Source organism: Ursus maritimus, unplaced genomic scaffold, assembly GCF_017311325.1.
Source record: "Ursus maritimus isolate PB19 unplaced genomic scaffold, ASM1731132v1 scaffold_2, whole genome shotgun sequence".
Lineage (NCBI taxonomy): Eukaryota > Metazoa > Chordata > Mammalia > Carnivora > Ursidae > Ursus > Ursus maritimus.
Window position 1 is genome coordinate 68,515,809 of NW_024424452.1, and position 22,930 is coordinate 68,538,738.

At 40.8% G+C, this 22,930-nt stretch overlaps 1 long non-coding RNA gene across 1 annotated transcript; it reads right to left on the reverse strand.

Annotated features, from left to right (window-relative positions):
- Nucleotides 1–5,727: 5,727 nt before the first annotated feature.
- Nucleotides 5,728–21,178, reverse strand: LOC121103991. The gene is made up of 3 exons (XR_005836336.1): nt 18,247–21,178; nt 17,946–18,140; nt 5,728–5,922 (listed from the first exon to the last, which is right to left on the reverse strand). It is a non-coding gene; the product is annotated as an uncharacterized LOC121103991 (long non-coding RNA).
- Nucleotides 21,179–22,930: the final 1,752 nt, after the last annotated feature.

Consider the following 22,930-nt stretch of genomic DNA (forward strand, 5'->3'; position numbering starts at 1 on the left):
CTGTCTCTATTTGACACACCTTCAAATCCAACTTCACTCTGTTGCTAGAGAACTATTCTAGAATTCCAATCTAATTATCTGATTTCCCTGTAAAATCCTCCACAGATTCTCCGCTGCTGCCGGGACAAAGGCCCTTTACTTTTGGCAGAGCCTATCTTTAGCTTCGTGTCCTGATGCCCCCGCCATGGATCCAACTCTGGCTCCACGGGGTACTTACTGTTCCTTTAAATGCCATGCACTCTCATGTATTTTGGGACTGGTTAAAACTAATCCTGCCTAAAGTGCCCCTATCAGGGCCCCCAACCTTCCTGCTGCCTCACCAAACTCCGCCACATCTTTCGAGGTCCAGTCCAAGTCCAGCATTGACCAATGCTGCCAAACATCCCAGGTAGTCACGCACTCCCTTCTCTCTGCCCCTTGCTCTTTGCCATTCGTGGTGCACACATAATGCATCACTGTCTGGAGAGGGTCTTGTAGCTCCCACCAGACTCTTCCATAGAGGGAATTAAGTCCTAGGTTTAACTCATCTTCAGGGTCTGGTATGATGTCTGAAACATTAGAAGTACCTGATAAACTTCACTTTGATTGACTGTAGTACCTCGTGGGAAAATACCAGAAAGTCCGAGAATATGAGAAATGGAAAGATTCCTTCCTAAGAATCCAATTTTTTTTAAAGATTTTAATGTATTTGACAGAAGGAGAGAGAGAGAATGAGTGGGGAGAGCTGCAGAGGGAGAAGGAGAGGCAGGCTCCCCACTGAGCAGGGAGCCCGAATGCAGGGCTTAATCCCAGGACCCTGGGATCATGACCTGAGCCAAAGGCAGATAGATGCTTAACCAACTGAGCCACCCAGTTGCCCCAGGATGTCCAGTGCTCTTCTTTTAGAGATGAGGAAACATAATTCCAGACAGACTATCATCAAAAACAGATATCAGTAGGGAGACCACAGTGAGAGGCCCACCAGAACTTGGTAACAAAGGAAATTAAAAGGTCCTCCCAAAGTCATTGGTACGAGATAAAGGAGCCACACTGTCTTCTGAGCCTTAGCAACTTGGAGGAAACAGAAACTTAGTGACCTTAATATAAGAACCCATTTGGAACCCACAACTATATGGCCAATTAACCTTTGACAAAGTAGGAAAGAATATCCAATGGGAAAAAGACAGTCTCTTCAAATGGTGTTGGGAAAATTGGACAGCAATATGCAGAAGAATGAAACTGGACCACTTTCTTACACGATACACAAAAATAAATCCAAAATGGACTAAAGACATAAATATGAGACAGGAAACCATAAAAATCCTAGAGGAGAACAAAGGCAGTAATCTCTTTGACATAGGCCATAACAACTTCTTTCCAGATATGTCTCTAGAGGCAAGGGAAACAAAAGCAAAAAGAAATTGTTGGGATTTCATCAAATAAAAAGCTTCTGCACAGCAGAGGAAACAATCAATAAAATTAAAAGGCAACCTACTGAATGGGAGAAGATATTTAAAAGGATTCGTGTCCAAAATATGGAAAGAATTTATAAAACTCAACACCCCCCAAAAAATGAATAATTCAATTTTTAAAAGGGCAGAAGACATGAACAGACATTTCTCCAAAGAAGACACCCAGACGGCCAACAGACCCAGGAAAAGATGCTCGGCATCACTCATCATCAAGGAACTGCAAATAAAAACCACAATGATATCATCTCACACCTGTCAGAATAGCTAAAATCAACATAAGAAACAAAAGATGTTGGCGAGGATGTGGAGAAAGGGGAACCCTCATACACTGTTGGGTAAGCCACTGTGGAAGGCAGTTTGGAGGTTCCTCAAAAAGTTAAAAAATAGAACTACCCTATGATCCAACAGTTGCACTCCCGGGTATTTACCCAAAGAATACAAAAACGCTAATACAAAGAGATACATGCACCCAATGTTTATAACAGCATTATCTACAAAAGACCAATTATGGAAACGTCAAGTGTCCATCGACTGATGAATGGGTAAAGAAGTGGTGTGTGTGTGCGTGTGTATCTCTCTCTCTATATATATCTATATCTATCTATCTATCTATCTATCTATCTATCTATCTATAGAGACAATGGAACATTACTCAGCCATAAAAAAGAATGAAATCTTGCCATTCGCAATGACATGGATGGAGCTAGAAAGTATTATGCTAGGTGAATAGCCATTCAGAGAAGGACAAATGCCATATGATTTCACTCATGTGAAACTTACGAAACAAAACAGACGAACAAAGGGAAAAATACAGAGAGAGAAACCAAGAAACAGAATCTTAACTATAGAGACCACACTGATGGTCACCTGAGGGGAGGTGGGGGGGATGGGTGAAATAGGGGGTGGGGATTAAGGAGTGCACCTGCCGTGATGAGCACCGGCTGATGTAGGGAAGTGTTGAATCACGATATTGTACACGGAAACTAATATGACTCTGTATGTTAACTGATTGGAATTTAAATAAAAACTTTTAAAAAAAGAACATATTTCAATTTACTGTCAGCCTTCAGTGGTAGTAAAAGACTCACGAACAAGCGTAAGAAACAAAATGGATATTTTCTTTCCTTCGTATAAAGAGAAAAACACTGACAGATTTATTCCTTTAATAATATTTATTTAGGAATGATTAAGTGCAAGGCTTTGGGTAGTGTTTGGGGTTACACAAAAACTGCTAGGATGTGGTCTCCTGTTAGAAACCTACAGTTGTAGATGTCTTTGTCAGTTCATCCATTCAGTAAACGTTCGGGAGCACCCATTCTAAACCCACAAGTGTATTGAGTATTGAGAAGGTATTTCCTATAGACAGCTATTCACAAAGGTGTTCATGATCTGTTCTGGTGACACAAACATGTAAAGAAAATTTCACAGTATAATACCAATTCAAGGGGAGAGGGCAGAGAATATCTGGTATTTTCTAAGCTCTGTGTTAGAATTTAGAACAGTGCACCTCGATGTGTAGTGTCTTATTTTAAATTCTCTATAAATGAGAAAACAGAGCTCCGGGATGAAGTGATTTTTCAAAGTCACATGGCTGGTCAATGAGAGAGGTGGGGTCTGAGATCGTGCCATTTCCAACCACCCCAGGGACAGGCAGACCGTGGCGTGGGAACTAAGCTCAGTTTTTGTTAAGATCCTTGATATAAGAACATTTTCCACGTTTTTAAGTGATGGGAAAAAAATCAAAAGAAAAATATTTCATGACCTGTGAAAATTGATGAGAAGAACAAAAGCAAGAGAAACGCAGGAGGAGTGAAATTTCCTTACAACTTGCAGCCCACTGATAAATCCCTGCAGCGTGTGGCTTTCCCCCAAGGAACTCAGGGCCGCCTTGATGTCGATGTTTCATTAAAGACTAAAAGCAACCTTATCTTAACACCAGCCAGCCCTCCAACGTCCTGGAGGCCTCGCTTCTAACACGCACAAATTCCTTGGAGACTTACGCTGTCCCTAAGCCCTGCTAACTAAGACGTCCACGGTCAGTCACTCCACACAAGCCCCGGGCAGCCCCTTCTGCCCATGAGTCCTGTCCCTGTGCTTTAACAAAAGCACCTCTTCGCACCAAAAGCATCGCAAGAATTCTTTCTTGACCATTGGCTCTCGGCCCCACATCAAAAATGAGGTGAAATTCAAGTTCCAGTGTCCAAGAACTGCCCCCATGGGGACCCTGCCATGCTCCGCTGTGCTGCGGGGGCAGAGGCGAAGAGTTGTAGCAGACACCGTCTGGCCCTTTGAAAACAAAGTTTGCCACCTCTCTGCCCCACATGCCGACGGAGGTCAACTGGATGGGGTGGGGAGCTGACCCTGGAAGGGCAGAGGAGGGTAGCTGTTGGAAAAAATGACATGTCCCGGAGAGGAAGACGTTCGTGTGGCGGAAGCATAGAGTATGTGGAGATAAAGGGGTAAGAAGTGGAGTGGGAGAGGTAGGCGAGGGCTGTAGTCCATGCCAGGCTACGGTGCTGTGATTTAACTGTGGGATGGGGGAGGGGGGTCTGGTGGTTATCATGATGCAGAGCCCGTCAGGTGTGCGTGCCAGAGAACGGAATCACTGTTACCTGCTCGTTGTAAATTTCCAGCATACTGAACGTAACCTGCATAGAAAAGAACATAAAGTTAATATTCTCTGGAACCTCATCTTTGGGGAAAAAAGTCAGATAGGAACAACATAAATTTCCAACAAAGGGAGAAGCTAATATTAAATATAGTGCTGCTTGGGGCGCCTGGGTGGCTCAGTTGGTTAAGCATCTGCCTTTGGCTCAGGTCATGATCTCAGGGTCCTGGGATCGAGTCCCGCATTGGGCTCTGCGCTCAGTGGGGAGTCGGCTTCTCCCTCTGCTTGTGCTCTTTCTCTCTCAAATAAATAAAATCGTTTTTTAAAATAGAGTAATGCTCTCGTTCACATGCAATAAGCGATTCTCACATAATTTTAATGATATGGTGGAAGTTCTTAATATAAATTAACATATACGCGACTCTGAATGTGTGTGTGTGTGTGTGTGTGCGCGTGCGTGTGTGTGTGTATTTCGGTCTCGATTGGCAACAGAAAAAGCTTATTCTTTATTGCTCGCCCCCAATCTGAACATACGTGGGGAAAAAGGCTGGTCTTTACCTAGTGCTTTTGGAATATTTCTGGACAAGACAACACCGTTTACATGGGAGGCTGGAGGGATCGGAATGGCTCTCGCATAGAGAAGAGGCCCTGAGATACCGACATTTGCCACAACCACCCGTGACAAGGCAGGCTTGTGGTTCCGTCTCCCGGTGGCGGGTCTTGCCTGTCCTATCTCATGTCCCCAGAACTTCCAATCAGCTTGAGTGTCGCATGTTTTAAAGCAATGGCCTAGGATTAGCTGACAAGGAAAGCCTCCAATATGAGAGATCAAACAAACAGTAGAAAAAAGGAACTCCAAGAAAGTAGGAGATAAAAGGAGTAGAAGACATCATTCTTTAAAGTCCTAGAATTCATAGCTTCTGAGAGAGAAAGAATGCTACCCATGAACAAACAGGATGCCACGGGGCGCCTGGGTGGCTCAGTCAGTTCAGCATCTGACTCTCTCTTATTTTATTTTATTATTTATTTGACAGAGAAAGAGCACAAGCAAGGGGAGCAGCAGGGACAGAGGGAGAGGCAGACTCTCCACTGAGCAGGGAGCCGGACACAGGGCTCGATCCCAGGACCTGAGATCATGACCTGAGCCAAAGGCAGACGCTTAACCGACTGAGCCACCGAGGCGCCCTAAGCCTCTGACTCTTGATCTCAGTTCAGGTCTCGATCTCAGGTTCCAACCCTGCATTGGACTCCACGGGTGTGGAGCCTACCAAAAGAAAGAAGGAAAGAAAGGATGGAAAGGAAGAAAGGAAGGAAAATGAGCACACCACAGCCTTGATAGAAGAGGGGAGTGAAGGAAACCATAGGCGAGTCAGTGAGGATCTTGTTGGGTCAGCTTCAGCAACAACCCCTCGTGTTAGCTTTCAAGACGTCTGCTTCTAGGATACTCAAAGTGCCTTTTAAAAAACATCCTTGGGTTTGCCTCCACAGAACCAGAAAAAGTCAACATTCTAATTAGTTGCAACTTGATTTTGCAATCCTGAGATTTTGGTATGGAAAATTAACACTACCCTGAAATAGAGATGCTGATCATTTGGAGCCGGGAATTTCCAAAATGAAAAAAAAATTCCTCGAAGAAAGGGATTTTTGGATAACGCATACCTGGTATTCTTCCTTTCCCTCCCGCTTCTCAATCGCTTGAAAGAGCTCCTCACACACATTTGGAATGATACCCTTGTTTGCACCAAATCCAGTCATGGAATAGCTTTTTCCGGAGCCGGTTTGGCCGTAGGCTAGGAGGGTGGCGTTATAGCCTTGCCAAGCGTTGTCCAGAATTCCTCTGCCGAGATCGTGGAAAACATCTTTCTGGAAAGAAGATCACAGACACCGCGTTCAGCACAGGCTTTTCACAATACCTCTAACATATAATAAGTATTCTGGTTTCGATGCATTGCTTAATTAGTACCATACGGCCTATTTGATAGAAAATTCCGATGCTGCCTTAGAAGCAGGGGAATGAAGCTGGAGACCAAAAAGGGAGTAGGCCATTTGGAAGACACTGAGCACCGTGGATCTTCAATTAGCTGATATCAAATAGCAACTCCGTGCATCTCACAGCCGGGCCCAAACCCAGGCTGGCTGGGTCTTTAAAATTCAGCAATTAGACAACAGTTTCAAGGTCCCAGGCGATAGAGACCAGTGAAAGCACCTTCTACTTTCTCATTGTTCTTGACTCCAAACAATAACGCCGCAAAATGCCCACACTGACTTTAGTCCACTGTGGGTGAACTTTTTTTTTTCCCCCACAAGACCCGGCGGTTCTAGAGCATTTCTACAATATGTGCACATACGTGTTCACAACTCCCCCCTTTCCACAGATGCTTGTGCCCACAACTGCTTGAAAGAGGATGTGGTCTGGCTCTTTCAGCATCTCTGGGTCATGGTCAAAGCCAGCAGTATTCTATCCGAGTACATTCTTCTCTGCTCTCTCATGTCAATAAAATAGTAATCTTCATAAGATCCCTCCATTGCAATAGGCACATATGTTTCTTGGTTTTTTTTTAAAGATTTTATTTATTTTTTTGAAAGAGAGCACAAGCAGGGGGAGCAGCAGAGGGAGAGGGGGAAGCAGACTCCCTGCCGAGCGGGGAGCCCGACTCAGGACTCAATCCCAGGACCCTGGGATCATGACCTGAGCCGAAGGCAGATGCTTAACTGACTGAGCCGCCCAGCCTTCCCTATAATAGGTACATTTGTATCATCTATATAATTTTTACTTCGGGGAAAGATGCACATACCAACAGAGCATGATTTATATGTGGACAACAGACAGCAGCCAATCTTCTCATACTGTTCATTTCTCATAAGAAAGGAATAGAAATTATCCTACAAGAGTTAGGGGAGCTTCAGGCCTAAAATATAGAATTTGACCAGTGGTTTCTGAAAACATTGTGACCATACTTTTCCCAGAAAATGTATTCCCGTAAAGGATATCTAGTCTACCTTAGGGGCTATTAGCCAAACCTAAGGACACTTACAGAGCTTAGGGAAGCAACTACTTTTGGAGTTAGAGCTGTCTTCCTAATTTCTTCCTGCTTGCCGTCCTATGATCAACCATATAAAACATTTCCCTAAACTATGGTACCTGAAACAGTGATTCTACAGTTATCATCACAGGTGCTCAACAACAGCTGGGTGGTGGCCCTCATTTGGGGATGAGGAAAAGGTGACAAGTTTCTGTACAGCACAATTGTCGCAGTGTTTTAAAACTATCATTTTAGAAATTGGGATGTGGGGCGTCTGAGTGGCTCCGTCGGTTAAGGGTCTGGCTGTTGGTTTCCGCTCAGGTCATGATCTCATGGGTCATGGGATCCAGCCCCACATGGGCTCCGTGCACAGCAGGGAGTCTGCTTGAGATTCTCTCCCTCTGCCCCCCCCCACTTGCGCATGCATGTTCTCTCTGTCTCTCTATGATAGTTAAATCTTTTAAAAAATTGAAATGTAATTGGCATGTAATATTGGTTTCAGGTGAACAATAGAATGATTTTATATTTGTATATACTGTGAAATGATCACCAGAGTTAGTCTTTTTGATAAGAGCCTTTCTAACCAGCGAGAAGGGATGTCTCATTGTGGTTTTGATTTGCATTTCCCTGGTGATGAGTGATGTTGAGTGCCTTTTAGTGTACCTGTTGGCTATTTGCATTTCTTCTTTGGAAAAACTGTCTATTCAGTTCCTCTGCCAATTTTTTAATTGGATTTTTTGGTGTGTTTTTGTTTGGGGTGGGTTTTGTTTTTGTTTTGCTCTTGACTTGTACGAGCTCTTCATCTATTTTAGATATTAACCCCTCCCAGATACATGATATGCAAATATTTTCTTCTATTTCATAGGAGAAATTTTCATTTTGTTGATGATTTCCTTTATGTACAGAAATTTTTTTGTTTAGATATAGTCTTACTTATTTACTTTTAGTTTTGGTGTCAAATCCAAAGCATCGTTGCCAAGACTGATGTGTAGAAGCTTACCTCCTACGTTTTCTTCTAGAAATTTTATGGTTTCAGCCCTTATGAAAACCCCCAAGTTTTTAATACATTTCAAGTTAATTTTTGTGAGTGGCATGAAGTAGGGGTCCAGTTTCATTCTTCTGCATGTGACTGTCCAGTTTCCCCAACACCATTTACTGAAAACTCTGTCCTTTATCCATTGTCTATTTTTGGCTCCTTTGTCATAGATTATTGACCATACACACATGGGTTTATTTCTGGGCTCTCTATCTGTCCCACTGATCTATGCAGGTTGCCTTTCCATTTTCTTGACGGTTTGCTTTGCTGTGCAAATGCTTTTTAGTTTGATGTAGTTCCAGTGGTTTGTCTTTGCCTTGGTTTCCCTTGCCTGCAGGGACAGATCCATAAAAATATTGCTAAGACTGTTGTCTAAGAGTTTACTGCCTATGTTTTCCTTTAGGATTTTTATAGATTCGATCACTTTTAGGTCTTTAACCCATTTCGACTTAATTGCTGTCCAGTTTCTCAGGGCCATTTACTGAAAAGACAGTGTACAGTCTTGCCTCCTTTGTCATAGATTGACCATATAAGCATGGATTTATTTCTGACACTCTCCTCTGTGCCTTTGATCTTTGTGTTTTTATAATTTGAGGAGAATGAACATTAACTCTTCTGTTAAATATTTGGTAGAATTCACCTGCGAGGCCATTTGGTTGTGCGCTTTTCTTTGCTGGGCGTTCTTCGATTATTAATTCAATTTTGTTACTAGTGGTCGGTCTGTTCAGATTTTTCATTTCTTTCTGATTCAGTCTAGAAGGTTGTATGTTTCTGCAGATTTATTCATTTCTTATACGTTGTCCAATTTGTTGGCTTATAATTTCTTGTAATAGTCTCTTATAACCCTTTGTATTTCTGTGATATCTGCTGTAACTTCCCTCTTTCTGATTTTATATATTTGAGTCTGTCTCCTTTTTCTTGATGAGTCTGGCTAAAGATCTATCAATTTTGTCTATCTTTTCAAAGAGCCAGCTCTTAGTTTCATACTTTCTATTTTTTTGAGTCTCTATTTCGTTTATTTTGGCTCTGATCTTTATTATTCCTCCTTCTACTCAATTTGGCTTTTGTTTGTTCCTTTTCTAATTCGTTTAGGAGTAAGGTTAGGTTGTTTATTTAATATTTTTCCTGTTCGTTGAGGTATGCCTGTGTCACTATAAATGTCCCTCTTAGAACTGCGTTTGCTGCATCCCAAAGATTTTGACCCTTTGTGTTTTCATTTTCATTTGTCTCAGGTATTTTTTTATTCCCTCTCTGACATCTTTGTTGACCCATTTGTTGGTTAGTAGCCTGTTGTTTAGTGTCCACTTGTTGGTGTTTTTTCCAGTTTTATCCTTGTAATTGATTTCTAGTTTCATATCACTGTGGTCAGAAAAGATGCTTGAGGACACCTGGGTGGCTCAGTCGGTTAAGTGTCTGCCTTCAGCTCAGGTCATGATCCCAGGGTCCTGGGATCCAGTCTCTGCATCGGGCTCCCTGCTCAGTGGGGAGTCTGCTTCCCCCTCTCCCTGCCCCCCCCCATGCCCTCTCTGCCCCTCCCCCTTGCTCATGCATGTGGGCTCTCTGTCAAATAAATAAATAATATCTTTAAAAAGAAAAGATGCTTGATATGATTTCAAACTCTTTACATTTATTAAGGTTTGTTTTGTGGCCTAACATGAAATCTATCCTGGAGAATGTCCCATGGACACTTGAGAAGAATGTGTATTCTGCTCCTTCAGGATGAAATGTTCTGAATGCATCTGTTAAATTCATCTGACCGTACGTGTCGTTCAGAGCCACTGTTTCCTTGTTGATTTTCTGTCTGGATAATCTGTCTACTGACATGAGTGGATGTTAGAGTCCCCTTCTATTACTGTATTACTGTCAGTTTCTCCCTTTATGTCTCTAATACTGGCTTTATAAATTTAGGTGCTCCTCTATTGGGTGCAGAGAGATTTACAATAGTCTTATCCTCTTGTTGGATTGTTTCCTTTATCTTTATGTAGTACCCTTCCTTGTCTCTTCTTACAGCATTTGTTTTAAAGTCTGTTTTGTCTGATAGAAATATTGTTACCCCAGCTTTTTTTTTCCCACTTCCATTTCCATGGAATATTTTTTCCATCTTTGTGCTTTAGTCTGTGTGTTTGGGTCTACAATGGAGTCACTTACAGGCAGCATATACGTGGATCTTGTTTTTTTCATTCATCTAGTCACCCTGTGTCTTTTGATTGGCACATTTAGTCCATTTACATTTAAAGTAATTATTGATTGGTATGGACTTCTTGTTATTTTGGTGATTGTTTTCTAATTCTTCCCTGTTCCTTTCTTGTTCTTTTTTCTTGTGATTTGATAACTTTTTTAACGTCATGCTTGGATTCCTTTCTCTTTATTTCGTGTGTGTCTATTATAGGATTTTGGTTGTGGTTACATGAGAATCACGTGCAATATTTGCTGTATACAGCCGTCTACATTAAGGTGATGGTTGCTTACGTTTAAGCATATTCTGAAAGTGACACAATTTTACTTCCTTACCATGTTTTATGCATATGACACCATATTTTACATTTTTAAAATTTTGTGTTTCTCTTAACTGAATTTTTAAAATATAGATAATTTTACTACTTTTGTTTTTTTTTTACCTTTTATACTGGCTTTATAAGTAATTGATCTACTACCTTTATTATATATTTGCTTTTACTGGTGAAATTTTTCCCTTCATAACTTTCTTCTACTTATGGTATTTCATTTTCCACTTAAAGAAGTCCTTTTAACATTTCTTGTAAGACTGGTTAAGTGCTGATCAACTTTTTTAATTTTTAATTTTTCTCTGGAAAACTCTCTCTCCTTCAGTTCTAAATGATAATCTTGCCAGGTAGAATATTCTTGGTTGTAGGGTTTTTCCTTTCTGCATTGAATATATCATGCCACTTGATTCTGGTTTCCAGTTTCTGCTGAAAACAAGCCGATAGCCTTTTGGGGTTTCCCTTGTATAAAACATTTTGCTTTCTTCTTGCTGTTCTTTGAATTGTTTATCATTAATTTTTGATATTTTAAGCATCTTGGTGTGGACCTCCTTGGGTTCATCTTGTTTGGGGCTTTCTGTGCTTCCTAGACCTGGATGTCTGTTTTCTTCCCAAGGGTTAGGGAAGTTTTTAGCTATTTCTTCAAATAAGTTTTTTGCCCCTTTTCTCTCTTCTCTTTCTGGGGCCCTGATAATGCAAATGTTAGTATGTTAGATGTTGTCCCAGAGGTCTCACAACCTATGCTCATTTTAAACATCCTTCCTTCCTTCCTTCCTTCCTTCCTTCCTTCCTTCCTTCCTTCCTTCCTTCCTTCCTTCCTTCCTTTTTTATGATTGTTATTCAGCTGGGTACTTTCTACCCCCCTGTCTTGCAGATTACTGATCTGTTCTTCTGCAACCTCCAATCTGCTCTTGATTCCTCCTAGCGTCTTTTTCATTTCAGTTATTGTATTCATCAGCTAGGATTGATTTTTTAATATTTTCTGTCTCTTTTGACACTCTCCTTGTGGTCATCCACCCCCCCGAGCTTGGTGAGCATCTTTAGGACCGTTACTTGGAACTCTTTATCAGGTAGATTGCTTATCTCCATTTCATTTAGGTTTTTTCCTGAGGTTTTGTCTCATTCTTTCATCTGACACATATTTGTCTATGTCCTCATTTTGTCTTACCCTTTGTGTTCATTTTTGTTTATTAGGCAGGTCAGCTATGGCTCCTGGTCTTGAAAGTATGGCTTTATATAAAAGGTGTCCTGTAGGGCCCAGCAGCATAGTCTCCCCGGATTAGCAGAACCACATGGTCTGGGGATGGCTGTTGTGGGGGCTGCGTGTGCCCTCCTATTATGACTGGCTGCTGTGGGTGTGCCGGTGAGTTAGGGCTGGTTCCTGGCATGCCTAATAAGCCTGGCTATAGTTGTACCGGTGTGCTGGTTGACTGGCTGCTTACCTCTGCTGGGGCAGGAGCAGATTTGGAGAGGTTCCAGCCCCAGCCAAGGCTGCCTGCTGGTTGTGGTGGGGAAAGACCTGCTTGGGATGGGTTGCCAGTTTGGATGGCTGTGTCTACAGGGGAATGCTGGGTCAGGGCAAACAGTACTAATGAGTGAGATAGCATCAGAACTGGCTTCTGCAAGCATTTGGCCAGCCAGGCTGAAGGAGAGCAAGAAACGTGACACCTGCCAGAAGTCTCGTTCCTGGATAAAATCCCTACAGATCCCCGGCCCTCTGACATATCACCTATAACTAGTCAATAAACCTCCCCATATAGTGCTTTGCAAACTACTGCTGTTCGGGGTCTCAAATTGTGTGCTGCAGGGTGCTGGACTTTGAAGAGTGGAGTCTCAGTTTCTTATAGCTCTCGGGCTCTCCCAGAGTTAAGGCCTGCTGATTTTCAAAGCCAGGGGGTTTGAAACGCTCATTCTCACCGTTCAGGTCCCCAAGGCTGGGGATGCCCACTGCGGGACTCCATCCTTTCAATCCTTGGGGAGAACTTCTACACTTGTGATATTCTTCTTATGTGAAGGTTGCTGTGCCTGACGTTTTTTTCCCCACTGTGTCTCTGCCCCTTTTACCGTTCTCAATGTGAGCTTCTGGTTAGAGACTATTCTATATAAAGTTGCTAAGGACACTCGCAGATGGTTGTTTGTGAGAGCATATAGTTTATTTCTCTCGGAATTGCTGGGTCGTATGGTCACATGTTTGCCTAACTTTTAAAGAACCTATTTTCCGAGATAACCCAACATTTTTGCACTGCCGTAAATACTGTATTAGAGTGCCAGTTTTCCACATGCCTGTCAACACTTGATGTTGTCAGTTTTTAATTTTTGTCATTCTCACGGATGGGTAGTATTTTCTCATTGGGGCATTAACTTGCCTTTCCCTAACAACTCATAAAGCCTGACACTTTTTCATTGGTTTTTCATATCTACTTTAATTAAGGCTCTGATAAATCTTTTCCCTTTAAAAATATTGACTTTTTAAATATTAAATTATAAGAATTCATTATATATTTTGGATATTTTATGTTTTGTAAATATTTTCTTTCTTTGTGGCTTGCCTTTTCATGCTCCTCCTGGGATGTCTTAAAGAGCAAAAGCTTTTCTTTTTATGAGTCTCATTTATTATTTTCTTTTATTATAATTATACTTGAACTTAAAAAATACTTTTTTAAGGTTTGTGCCCTAAGATGTCTTTCAAATCTGAGATCACAGACATTTTCTCCTTTCTTTCAGAGGTTTTATCATTTAGCTCTAATAGTTAGGTCTATGATCCATTCTGAGTTCATTTTTATATGGTGTGAGGAAAGGATGAAAGGTCATACTTTTCCACATGGATATCTAATATCGCCAGCATCAATTGTTGAAAGGCTGTAACTTTGAAGAACCTTGTCACCAGTATTAGATTTCTAGGGCTGCCATAGCAAATTACCACAAAATGGGTGACTAAAAACAACAGAAAATTATTCTCTCATGATTCCAAAGGCTGAAAGTCCAAAATGAAGCAGCAGGCAAGGCCACACTCTCTCTGAAGGCTCTAGAAAAGAATTCTTCCTTACCTCTTCCCAGCTTCTGGTGATTCCCAACATTCTTTGGCATTCCTTGGCTCATAACCATATCACTCCAATCTCTACCTTCATAGTCACATGGCATTCTCCCTGTGTGTCCAAATTTCCCTCTTCTTACCAAAATTGGATTTTGGGTCCACTCTAATCCAGTATGGCCTCATTCTTACCCAATTACTTCTCCAAATATCTTATTTCCAAATAAGGTTACATTCTAAGGTATTGAGTGGATATAGATTTTGGGAGAACACTATTCAACCCATTACTGCATCATCATTAAAAAAATGACAATATATGAAGATCGATTTCTAGATACTTCTGTTCCATTGATCTGTATCTCTTTTAGCCAATACCACTCTGTCTTGACTATTGAAGCTCTCTAGTGGGTTTTCAGGGTCTTTCAAATTAATTTTGGCTATCAGGGCACCTGGGTGGCTCAGTCAGTTGAGCATCCAACTCTTGATTCTGGCTCAAGTCATGATCTCAGAGTCATGGGATTGAGCCTCACATTGGGCTCTGTGCTCAGTGTGGAGTCTGCTGTCCCTCTTGCTCTGCTCCCCTCCCCCCCATAAATAAAATAAAAATAATAAATAAAATCTTTTAAAAAATAATAATTTTGCCTATTCTAAGTCCCTTACAATTCCATGTAAATTATTAAAATAGCTTATCAATTGCTTCAAAACCTTACTGCTGGGATTTTGGTTGGCATTGCTTTGAACTGATTCATCAATTTGAATTCTTAATAATATTGAGCCTTCTAATGCATTTACGTCTTCCTTTCAGTAATGTTTTATAGTGGACAGATTTTGCATGTGTTTTGTAAAATTTTTTCTTAAAGTATTTCATATTTTTGATATTATTGTAAATATTTTAGTTTCACTTTCCAATCGTTCACCGCTAGTATTGAGAAATACTATTTGTTTTGTATATTGACTTTGCTAAACACATTTATGAACTGTAGTAGCCTTTTTGTTGTTGTTGATTTCTTAGGGTTCTTTACATAGATAAGGATGTCATCTACAAATAGTTTTACTTATTTCTTTTTTAATCTGCATATCACTCATTTTCTATTAATTACTTTCTTGCCCTGGCTAGGACCTATAGTAAATGTTGTATAGAGATGATATCTACCCTCCTTGCCTTGGCCCCAGTCTTAGGGGGAACACATTCAGCATTTCACCATCAAATATGATGTTACCTATTATTTCAGGGAAGGTTTATTTCCAGGAAGTTCCCTCCTATGTTAAGTTTGCTGAGAGTTTTAATTTTGATTGGGTGTTGAATTTTGTCAAAAGCTTTTTCTGCATCTGACCATATATGCCTCTCCCCTCCCTGGATTCTGATCATATGATGAATTACATAGATATTCATGTATTAAACCAATCCTACATTCCCAGGATAAGTCCCACTTGATAGAAATGTATTGTCTTTAAAATATATTGTTGGATTCAATTTGCTGAAGTTTTGTTAGTTTTTTGTCCATGTTCATGCTGGATATTGGTCTGTAGTGTTTCTGTAATCTTTGGCTGGTTTTGGTGTAATATTGGCCTCAAAAAATGAATGTTCCTTCTTCTGTCAGCTCTAGGATTTTTTTTTTAAAAGAATTCTCATTATTTCTTCCTTTGGTAGAATTCACAGCAAAGGCCTAGAGTTTTCTTTGCGAGAAGGCTTTTAACTATAAATTCAACTTCTTCCGGGCTGCTTGAATTATCTCTTTGGTTTGGTGGGACCTTCAGTAGCTTGTGTCATTTCATCTAACCTGCTGCATGTATTGACAATAAGTTTTTCATAATATTCCCTTTTTTAAATGTCTATAAAATCTATAAAATCTCTTTCATTTCTCATCTTGGTACTTTGTATCTTTTTTTCCTGATTGGCTTGGCTAGAGGTTCAATTTCATTGATCTTTTTAAAGAATTAGCTTTGAGTTTCATTGATTTTCCTATTATTTTACTCTTTTGCATTAATTACTGATCTTTCTTATTTCTTCCTCTGCTTCTTTGTGTTTAATTTGCTCTTCTTTTTCTAAATTCTTAGGTGGAAGCCTAGAATGTTGACTGGAGATTGTGCTTCCCTAATAACTTGACGCTATAGAATTTCTCCAAGCCCTCCTTCAGCTGAGGCTCACAAATTTTGATAACTTTTTAAAAAAATTTTAAAGATTTTATTTATTTATTTGAGAGAGGGAGTATTGGGCGGGGTGGGGGAAACCCAGACTCTCCGCTGAGCAGGGAGCCTGAGGCAGGGCTTGATCCCAAGACCCTGAGATCATGACCCAAGCCGAAGGCAGATGCTTCCCCGACTGAGCCACCCTGACGCCCCTAAATTTCTTATTCAGAGTATTTACTAATTTTGTTTATGGTTTATTCCTGGACTATGGATTATTTAGAAGTCTGTTATTTTCTAAACACTTGGATTTTCCTAATATTTCATTTCTTTCTAGTTTGGTGGTTAGAGAACGTACTTTGTATGATTTCGGTTATCTCACATTACTGAGACTAGTTCCATGACCTGTTGTAATGGACGTTTCATGTTCACGTGTAAAGAACGTGTGGTGCTTGGTCGGGTGGCGGGCAGCCAAAGTGCTCTCTGATACAGTTGACCTGTATTAGATGTCGATCATGACGGTGCTCTGGTCTTCTGCGTAGTACCGATTTTGGGTTATTTGCTCTATCCATTACTCAGAGAGGAGTGATGAAATCACTAATGACAGTTGTAGATTTGTCTGTTTCTCCCTTAATTTCTAGCAGTTTCTGCTTCACGTACTTTGAAGTTCTATTATTAGGTTCATACCCATTTAGGATGGTATGTTTCCTTAATAAATTGATTATCGTGATGGACTGTTTCTTGTGCTGAAGTCTACTTCGTGTGATGTAAATGTGGCCTCTATAGGTTTTTTTTTGTAGTGTTTACGTGATAGTATCCATATTTAAATTAGGTTTCCCTAAACAGACAGACAGCTGGATCCAGCTTTTCCTATGAAATTCGATCATGTCCGAGTTTTAGTTGGCACGCTTATTTACATTTGCTGTAATAGCTGATGTGGCTGCCATTAAGTTGACCAGCTCGCTCTTTGTGTTCTTCTCCCATCTCCTTTGACTCTTTTCCTGCTGTGTTTTGAATTGAGTGCTTCCTAATCCCATTTCCCCACAATCGACTGATGAGTTACAATTTTGTTTGGTTTTTTAATTGATTACTCTGGGATGGTGGTTCTCAGGTGCATTCCAGGGTCCATGAGATCCTTTACATACATACATACATACATTTATTTATTTATTTATTTATTTATATTTTAAAAGATTTTATTTATTTGTCAGGGAGGGAGAGGGAGAGCACAAGCAGGGGGAGCCGCAGGCAGAGGGAGAAGCAGGCTCCCCACTGAGCAGGGAGCTCGACGTGGGGCTCGATCCTAGGACTCTAGGACATGACCTGAGCCAAAGGCAGATGCTTAACCAACTAAGCCACGCAGGCATTCCTCCATGAGATCCTTTTAGTGAGTTTGTGAGGTCAGAACTATTTGAGTGTATTTTTAGAAGTGATTTAATAAAAAGTGTAAGCTGTCAGCTGAGTTTGAAAGACAAATAGGCAGAAAGAAGGATAGAGAGAGAAAAGTTTTGGGGGAAATGAACAGAGCCTCAGTGACCTGTGGGACAAGCTCAGTTGGAATCACAGAAGGAAAAAGGTGGGGAGGGGGCAAAAGATATTTGAAGAAATGATGGTTGAAATGTTTCCAACTTTGATCGAAACTATACACACCCAGATCCAAGAACTTAATGAGCTCTGTCCAGATTGAAATGACCTCCTCTCCGTTGTCACCCCATCATATCCCATATTCTTACCCCAGAACATATAACCCTTCTGAATGCACTTACTTGCCTGTCGCCCCACACCAAATTGTGGGCAACTTTAAGGTGGAATAATGCTTGGCACGTGATCAATAACTGATAAAACAAGAGTTCTCAAATGCTGAGTGCATCACAAATTTTGCTTATTTCAGAGAGACAAAATACAACTGACTTGACTGACACTTCGGCAGTATATTGGCAAATCGATTGATCTGAGTTCCTAAAAATTACTTAGGCAATAGCTGTACTTTGGGACCTTATGTTTAACATGAAAAAGGAATACACTTAAAATCAAACTGTCGAATGGAAGTATATATCACAGCATGCTTGCATTAAAAATTGTACTGTTCTACAGTTAATACTTCATTTAAAAAAAAAAACAACCAAACAACCACCTTTCCTTTGAAGTTATGCTGTAAAGCAATTTACCTGGCTTGCAAATTGACTGCTAGGACCAGCTGAAATAAACACACCGTCTTGATCCTTTTGAAATCCATCGTGAGACCAATACGCCAGGTCAAAAGTAAATGTCTTCCTCTGCTCTGGGTTCTTAGGGTCTTGTATGGTTGTGGTGGTCCCAGAATGCATGGAAATCACACATTTGCTCCCAGAATTCTTCTCTCTCTGCAAATTACAAATTCAGAGTTAATCATCGTAGGTTTTCTTTGTCATCCAAGTTGTTTTGCAAGTCTTGATACATACCTCACAAGAAATTAAGCTGGGCACTTACCATGTGTTCATTTTGTTCTTTTATTCTTAGCAGCTGTTATGACAAGCAGCGGCTCTTATACTCCCTCAGAATTGTTGAAAGGCTTGTCTCTAGTGATGTTAATTTTCTGAGAATAGCCTAACACCTAGCTATGCTAATAGCTATAACTATAGCAACAGAGAGCTTCCCTGTTTCACTCCCCGAGTGAAAGTTGGTGAAAATTATTCATGAAAAAAATGAAAATGGAAAGACAACCATTTCGGGACTCTGGAAACGGTCCTCAGGGCGGACAGCCAATGACAAAGCATCTCTTCACGGAAATGTACCACAATTGTTAAGAAAGCCGAGTCTGGTACTTGAAGCAAGACAATTCCCTTCCTCTCTCCTGCCAGCTTGGCCAGGTGGAGACGTTACCCCGGACTGCTGCACCCACAAGGCCGCCTCTCTCCCCGGATTCCAGTTGCAGGGCTTTCTTCTTGGTAAGAGCAGGATATCAGCATTTCACATCCTACCCCCATCTCCTGGGAGACACTTGGCAAGAGGTAGGATTCCTTCTTCTACCCAGTGCCCACGCACGCAATGGAGGCTCTGCTTTGGACGCCTCACGCTGAGAATATTAGGGTGCTGGCCATCCTTGCCCCAGCCCCCGAGGTGGTGGGTCTGTGCCAGGACAGATAAGCTGAGAGGATCTCGGGCTGCTGTTCCACACTCATCAAGTGCTGGGCTTCTAAAACAGGAAGCAGCTTGCCATCGTCTCCACCCCTAAATCCAGAGGCAAGGTTCAGACATCCTGCCCAGGAGGATAGCAACTAATGTCCGCTCAAAGGAACTGACTTCTTTTGCCCTCTTAGAGAAGGTTAATCCTAAGGGCACACTCAAGAACAGAAGTTGTAATGAAAGGGAATTGGGAAGAGGTTTGTTTTGATAAAGATTCAATTATAGGCCCCCTAGTTTGCAGAAGTCGGAGGAGGGCAGTTGGGAAGTTGGAGGGTTGCAGAAGTTGGGGGTTGCTGGGAAGTGACATAGCTGGATGAACCCACCCAGAGTCCTACAAGGTATCAATTACTGATCTCAGAAACTGCTCCTTTTAAAGGAACCTGAATTTGATTGCATTAGTTAGCAGAGTAATTTATGCCTCCGGGACATAGTTGAAAACAGAGCAGTCAGCCGTCCATCAGCGTTGTTGAACAGCTTAGTGTGGTCAAGAGAGGAATGAGCCCAGCCCAGTGTTAGGGTGACCAGGGCATTCCCAAAGCTGTGCCCTCCTGACGTGGGGTGGTGGTGGCTTTCACTATAATAATCCTACCAGTCACTAAACAAAAAAGCAAGTAACACTAACAACTACAGGGGGTGGGAGACTCAGTGCCCAGACTGGCTACAGTGTATTATGTAAAGTGTCCAGTTTCCATTAAAAATGATGAGGCATGCAAAGAAAGACCCATTATACACTGGGAAAATGGCAGGCAACAGAAACTGTGAGTGACCAGATGCCAGACTTCTCCCAAGTTCTTAAAGTGAGCTTTATAAACGTACAGAACCAAAGGAAACCATGACTGAAGAAATAAAGGATTATAATGGATACTATGGATGGTTGGGTACCCACAAATTAGATAATTTAGATTGAATGGGCAAATTCTTAGACACCGAACTCCTGAAACTGACTCAAGAAAGAGACAATCTGATTAGACCTGTAACAAGCGAAGAGATTGAAGTACAAAAACAAGAAAAAAGAAAAAGCCTAGATGGTTTGAATGTTGATTCTACCAAAAATTCAAAATAATACCAATTCTTCATAAACTTTTCCAATAAATAGAGGAGGGAATACTCCCCAAACCTACTTTTATGAAGGCAGTGTTACCCTGATACCAAATCCAGACAAAGACCTCACAAGAAAATGGAAATACAGACCAGTATCTCTTATGAATATGGATACAAGAATCCTCAATTATTAGCAAACCAAATCCAGCAACATGTAAAAAGAATTCTACACCGTGACTGAATGGGATTTATCCGAAGGATGTAAGTTTGGTTTAACATCTGAAAAGGATCGTATTAATCGTGTTTTTTTATTTTCTGCATTTGATAATGAATTGGTATCCTGGGGCCTAGAGACACTGCCCCTCCAGGGCTAATGAATTCCTAGAGATGGTAATAAAGTTGCCCTTCATGCAAACCAACCAATCCACAGTCCATATCTCAGGTCCCTCTCCCAAACACCCCCTTTATCTAACTCTCGCTCACCAAGCCAGTATTTCCCCTGGCCTAAATCACCCCAGGGCCGGGAACCTGACAACTAGAGATCACCTCTCTAGCCCAGAGCCCACTGAAATTACTCAAACTATATAATCCTAAATGCTCAAACTCGCCCACTATGCCTTGCCCATTCCTTCCTGCAGAAACCAAAACAAGGCTATGGGCTATGCTCCTTCTGCCCAACCTTGATACTTCCCCATGGGGCATGCTCCATTCTCTTGGAAATTTTAAGGCAGTTGTTTCTGTGTCTGTCACCTTACTATACTCGATTAAAACAAATCTCACGTATAATTTAAAATAATGACTTCACGTAATATACTAATAGAATGAAAATCAAAAATCACATCTCAATAGATGTAGAAAATGGATTTAACAAAATCCAACACCCTTTCATGATAAAAAAAACATTTAAGAAATTAAGAAATAGAATGGAAGTTCTTCAGATAAAGGGCATCTATGAAAAACCCATAATTAATATCCTAATAATTAATGTTCAAGACTGAATCTTACTCCTTGAGATCAGGTGGAAGACAAAGATTTCTACTCTCAGCCCTTCTATTCAATATTGTGTTGGAGGGTCTGGCCAGGACAAATAGGCAGGAACAAAGAAATAAAAGGCATCTAGATAGGAAAGGAAGAAATAAAATGATCTCTTTGCAGATGACGTGATCTAGTACATAGAAAATCCTAAGGAATTCACTAAAACACTTTGAGAACTAATAAATTAGTTCAGTAAGGTTGTAAAATACAAGCTCAATACATGAAAATCAATTATATATACTTGAAAGGAACAATCTGAAAATGAAATGGGAAAATGCCATTTCTAGTAGTATCGGAAGGAAGAAAATACTCGGGAATAGTTAACCACAGAAGTACAAAACATATCTTCTGAATACTACAAAACGTTGTTGAATGCAACTAAAGATAATTTAAAAATTGGAAAAACACCCCACGTTCATAGATCAGAAGAGTTAGCATTGTTAGGGTGGTAGCTCTCACCAAACTGATGTACAAATTCAGTGAATTCTCTATCAGAATCCCACCCGATTCTCGGTAGAAATTGACAAGCTGATGGTAAAATTTCCATGGAACTGGATGGCACCCAGAGTAGCCAGAACCATCTTGAAAAAGAACGAAGTAGGATTCACAATCCCCAATCTCACAACTTAGTACAAACCAATGACCAAGGCAGTGTGGTACAGGCACGATGAGAGATATACAGATGTATGTATGAAATGGAGAGTCTAGAAATCATTCCAGGCTTCCGTGGCCAACTGATTTTCAACAAGGCTGCCAAGATGGGAAAAGAATAGCCTTTGCAAGAGGTGGTCCTGGAAAAACTTGATAGTTTCATGCAAAAACAATGAACTTGGACCCTTACCTCATACCATACGCAGAAATTAACACAAAACGGACCAAAGAGCTGTTAATAGAAAAGAAAACATAGAAATAGATATTTGTGACCTTGGATTAGGTGCAGGAGTCTAAGGACACCAAAAGCATGAGTTCAAAAAAAAAAAAAAAAAGACTTCATCAAAATTAAAAACTTTTGTGCTTCAAAGGGCACCATAAAGAAAGCAAAAAGATAGCCCATAGAATGAGAGAAAATTTGCAACTGATATATCTAATAAGGAACTGTATTCAGAAGAACAGCTCAATGTAAAAGGATAATCCAATTTAAAAAGGAGTAAGAGATCTGAATAGACATTTAAGAAGGATACTCTCATGGACAATAATACTATGAAAAGATACTTGACATCCTTAGTCATCAGGGAACTGCAATTCAAAACCACAAGGCACCACGTCACACCCAGAATGGCTCTAATAAAGTCAGGTAACTGGATTAGGCTGGAGAAAGTGGAACCCTCGTACACTGGCTGTGGGAAGACTGTACAGCTGGCTTTGGAAAAGTCATTTCCTCCAACTAGTTATTATATGACTCAGCAATTCCATGCCTGGGTACAAACCAAGGGAAATAAAAACATGCATCCACACAAAAACTTACACAAGAGTATCTATAGCAGCATTATGTCCTGCAGAAACCAAGGTAAGGCTGTGGAGAAAGCCAGCGAGACTCAAACAGCCACTGAGGAGTGGCTTAAACAAAATGTGTATCCCCATGCAACGGGATCGGAACCATCCACAAAGAAATGGAATCTGGGGTATGCTACAACATGGACGGACCTTGAAAACGTTATGCTAAGTCGAAGAAGCCAGTCACAAAAGACTCATCCCATTCACATGACTTGTACGGAACAGGGAAATAGAGACTGAGGTTAGATTAGTGGTTGCTTAGAACGAGAGGGATAAGGATAGAGCTAAATGGCATTCTTGAGGTCATAAAAATTTTAATTCTGAAACTGGTGAGAGTTGCACGTTATCTGTGAATATACTAAAAAATCATTGTAGACTTTAAGTGAGGGAACCGTATAGTATGTGACAATCTCAATGA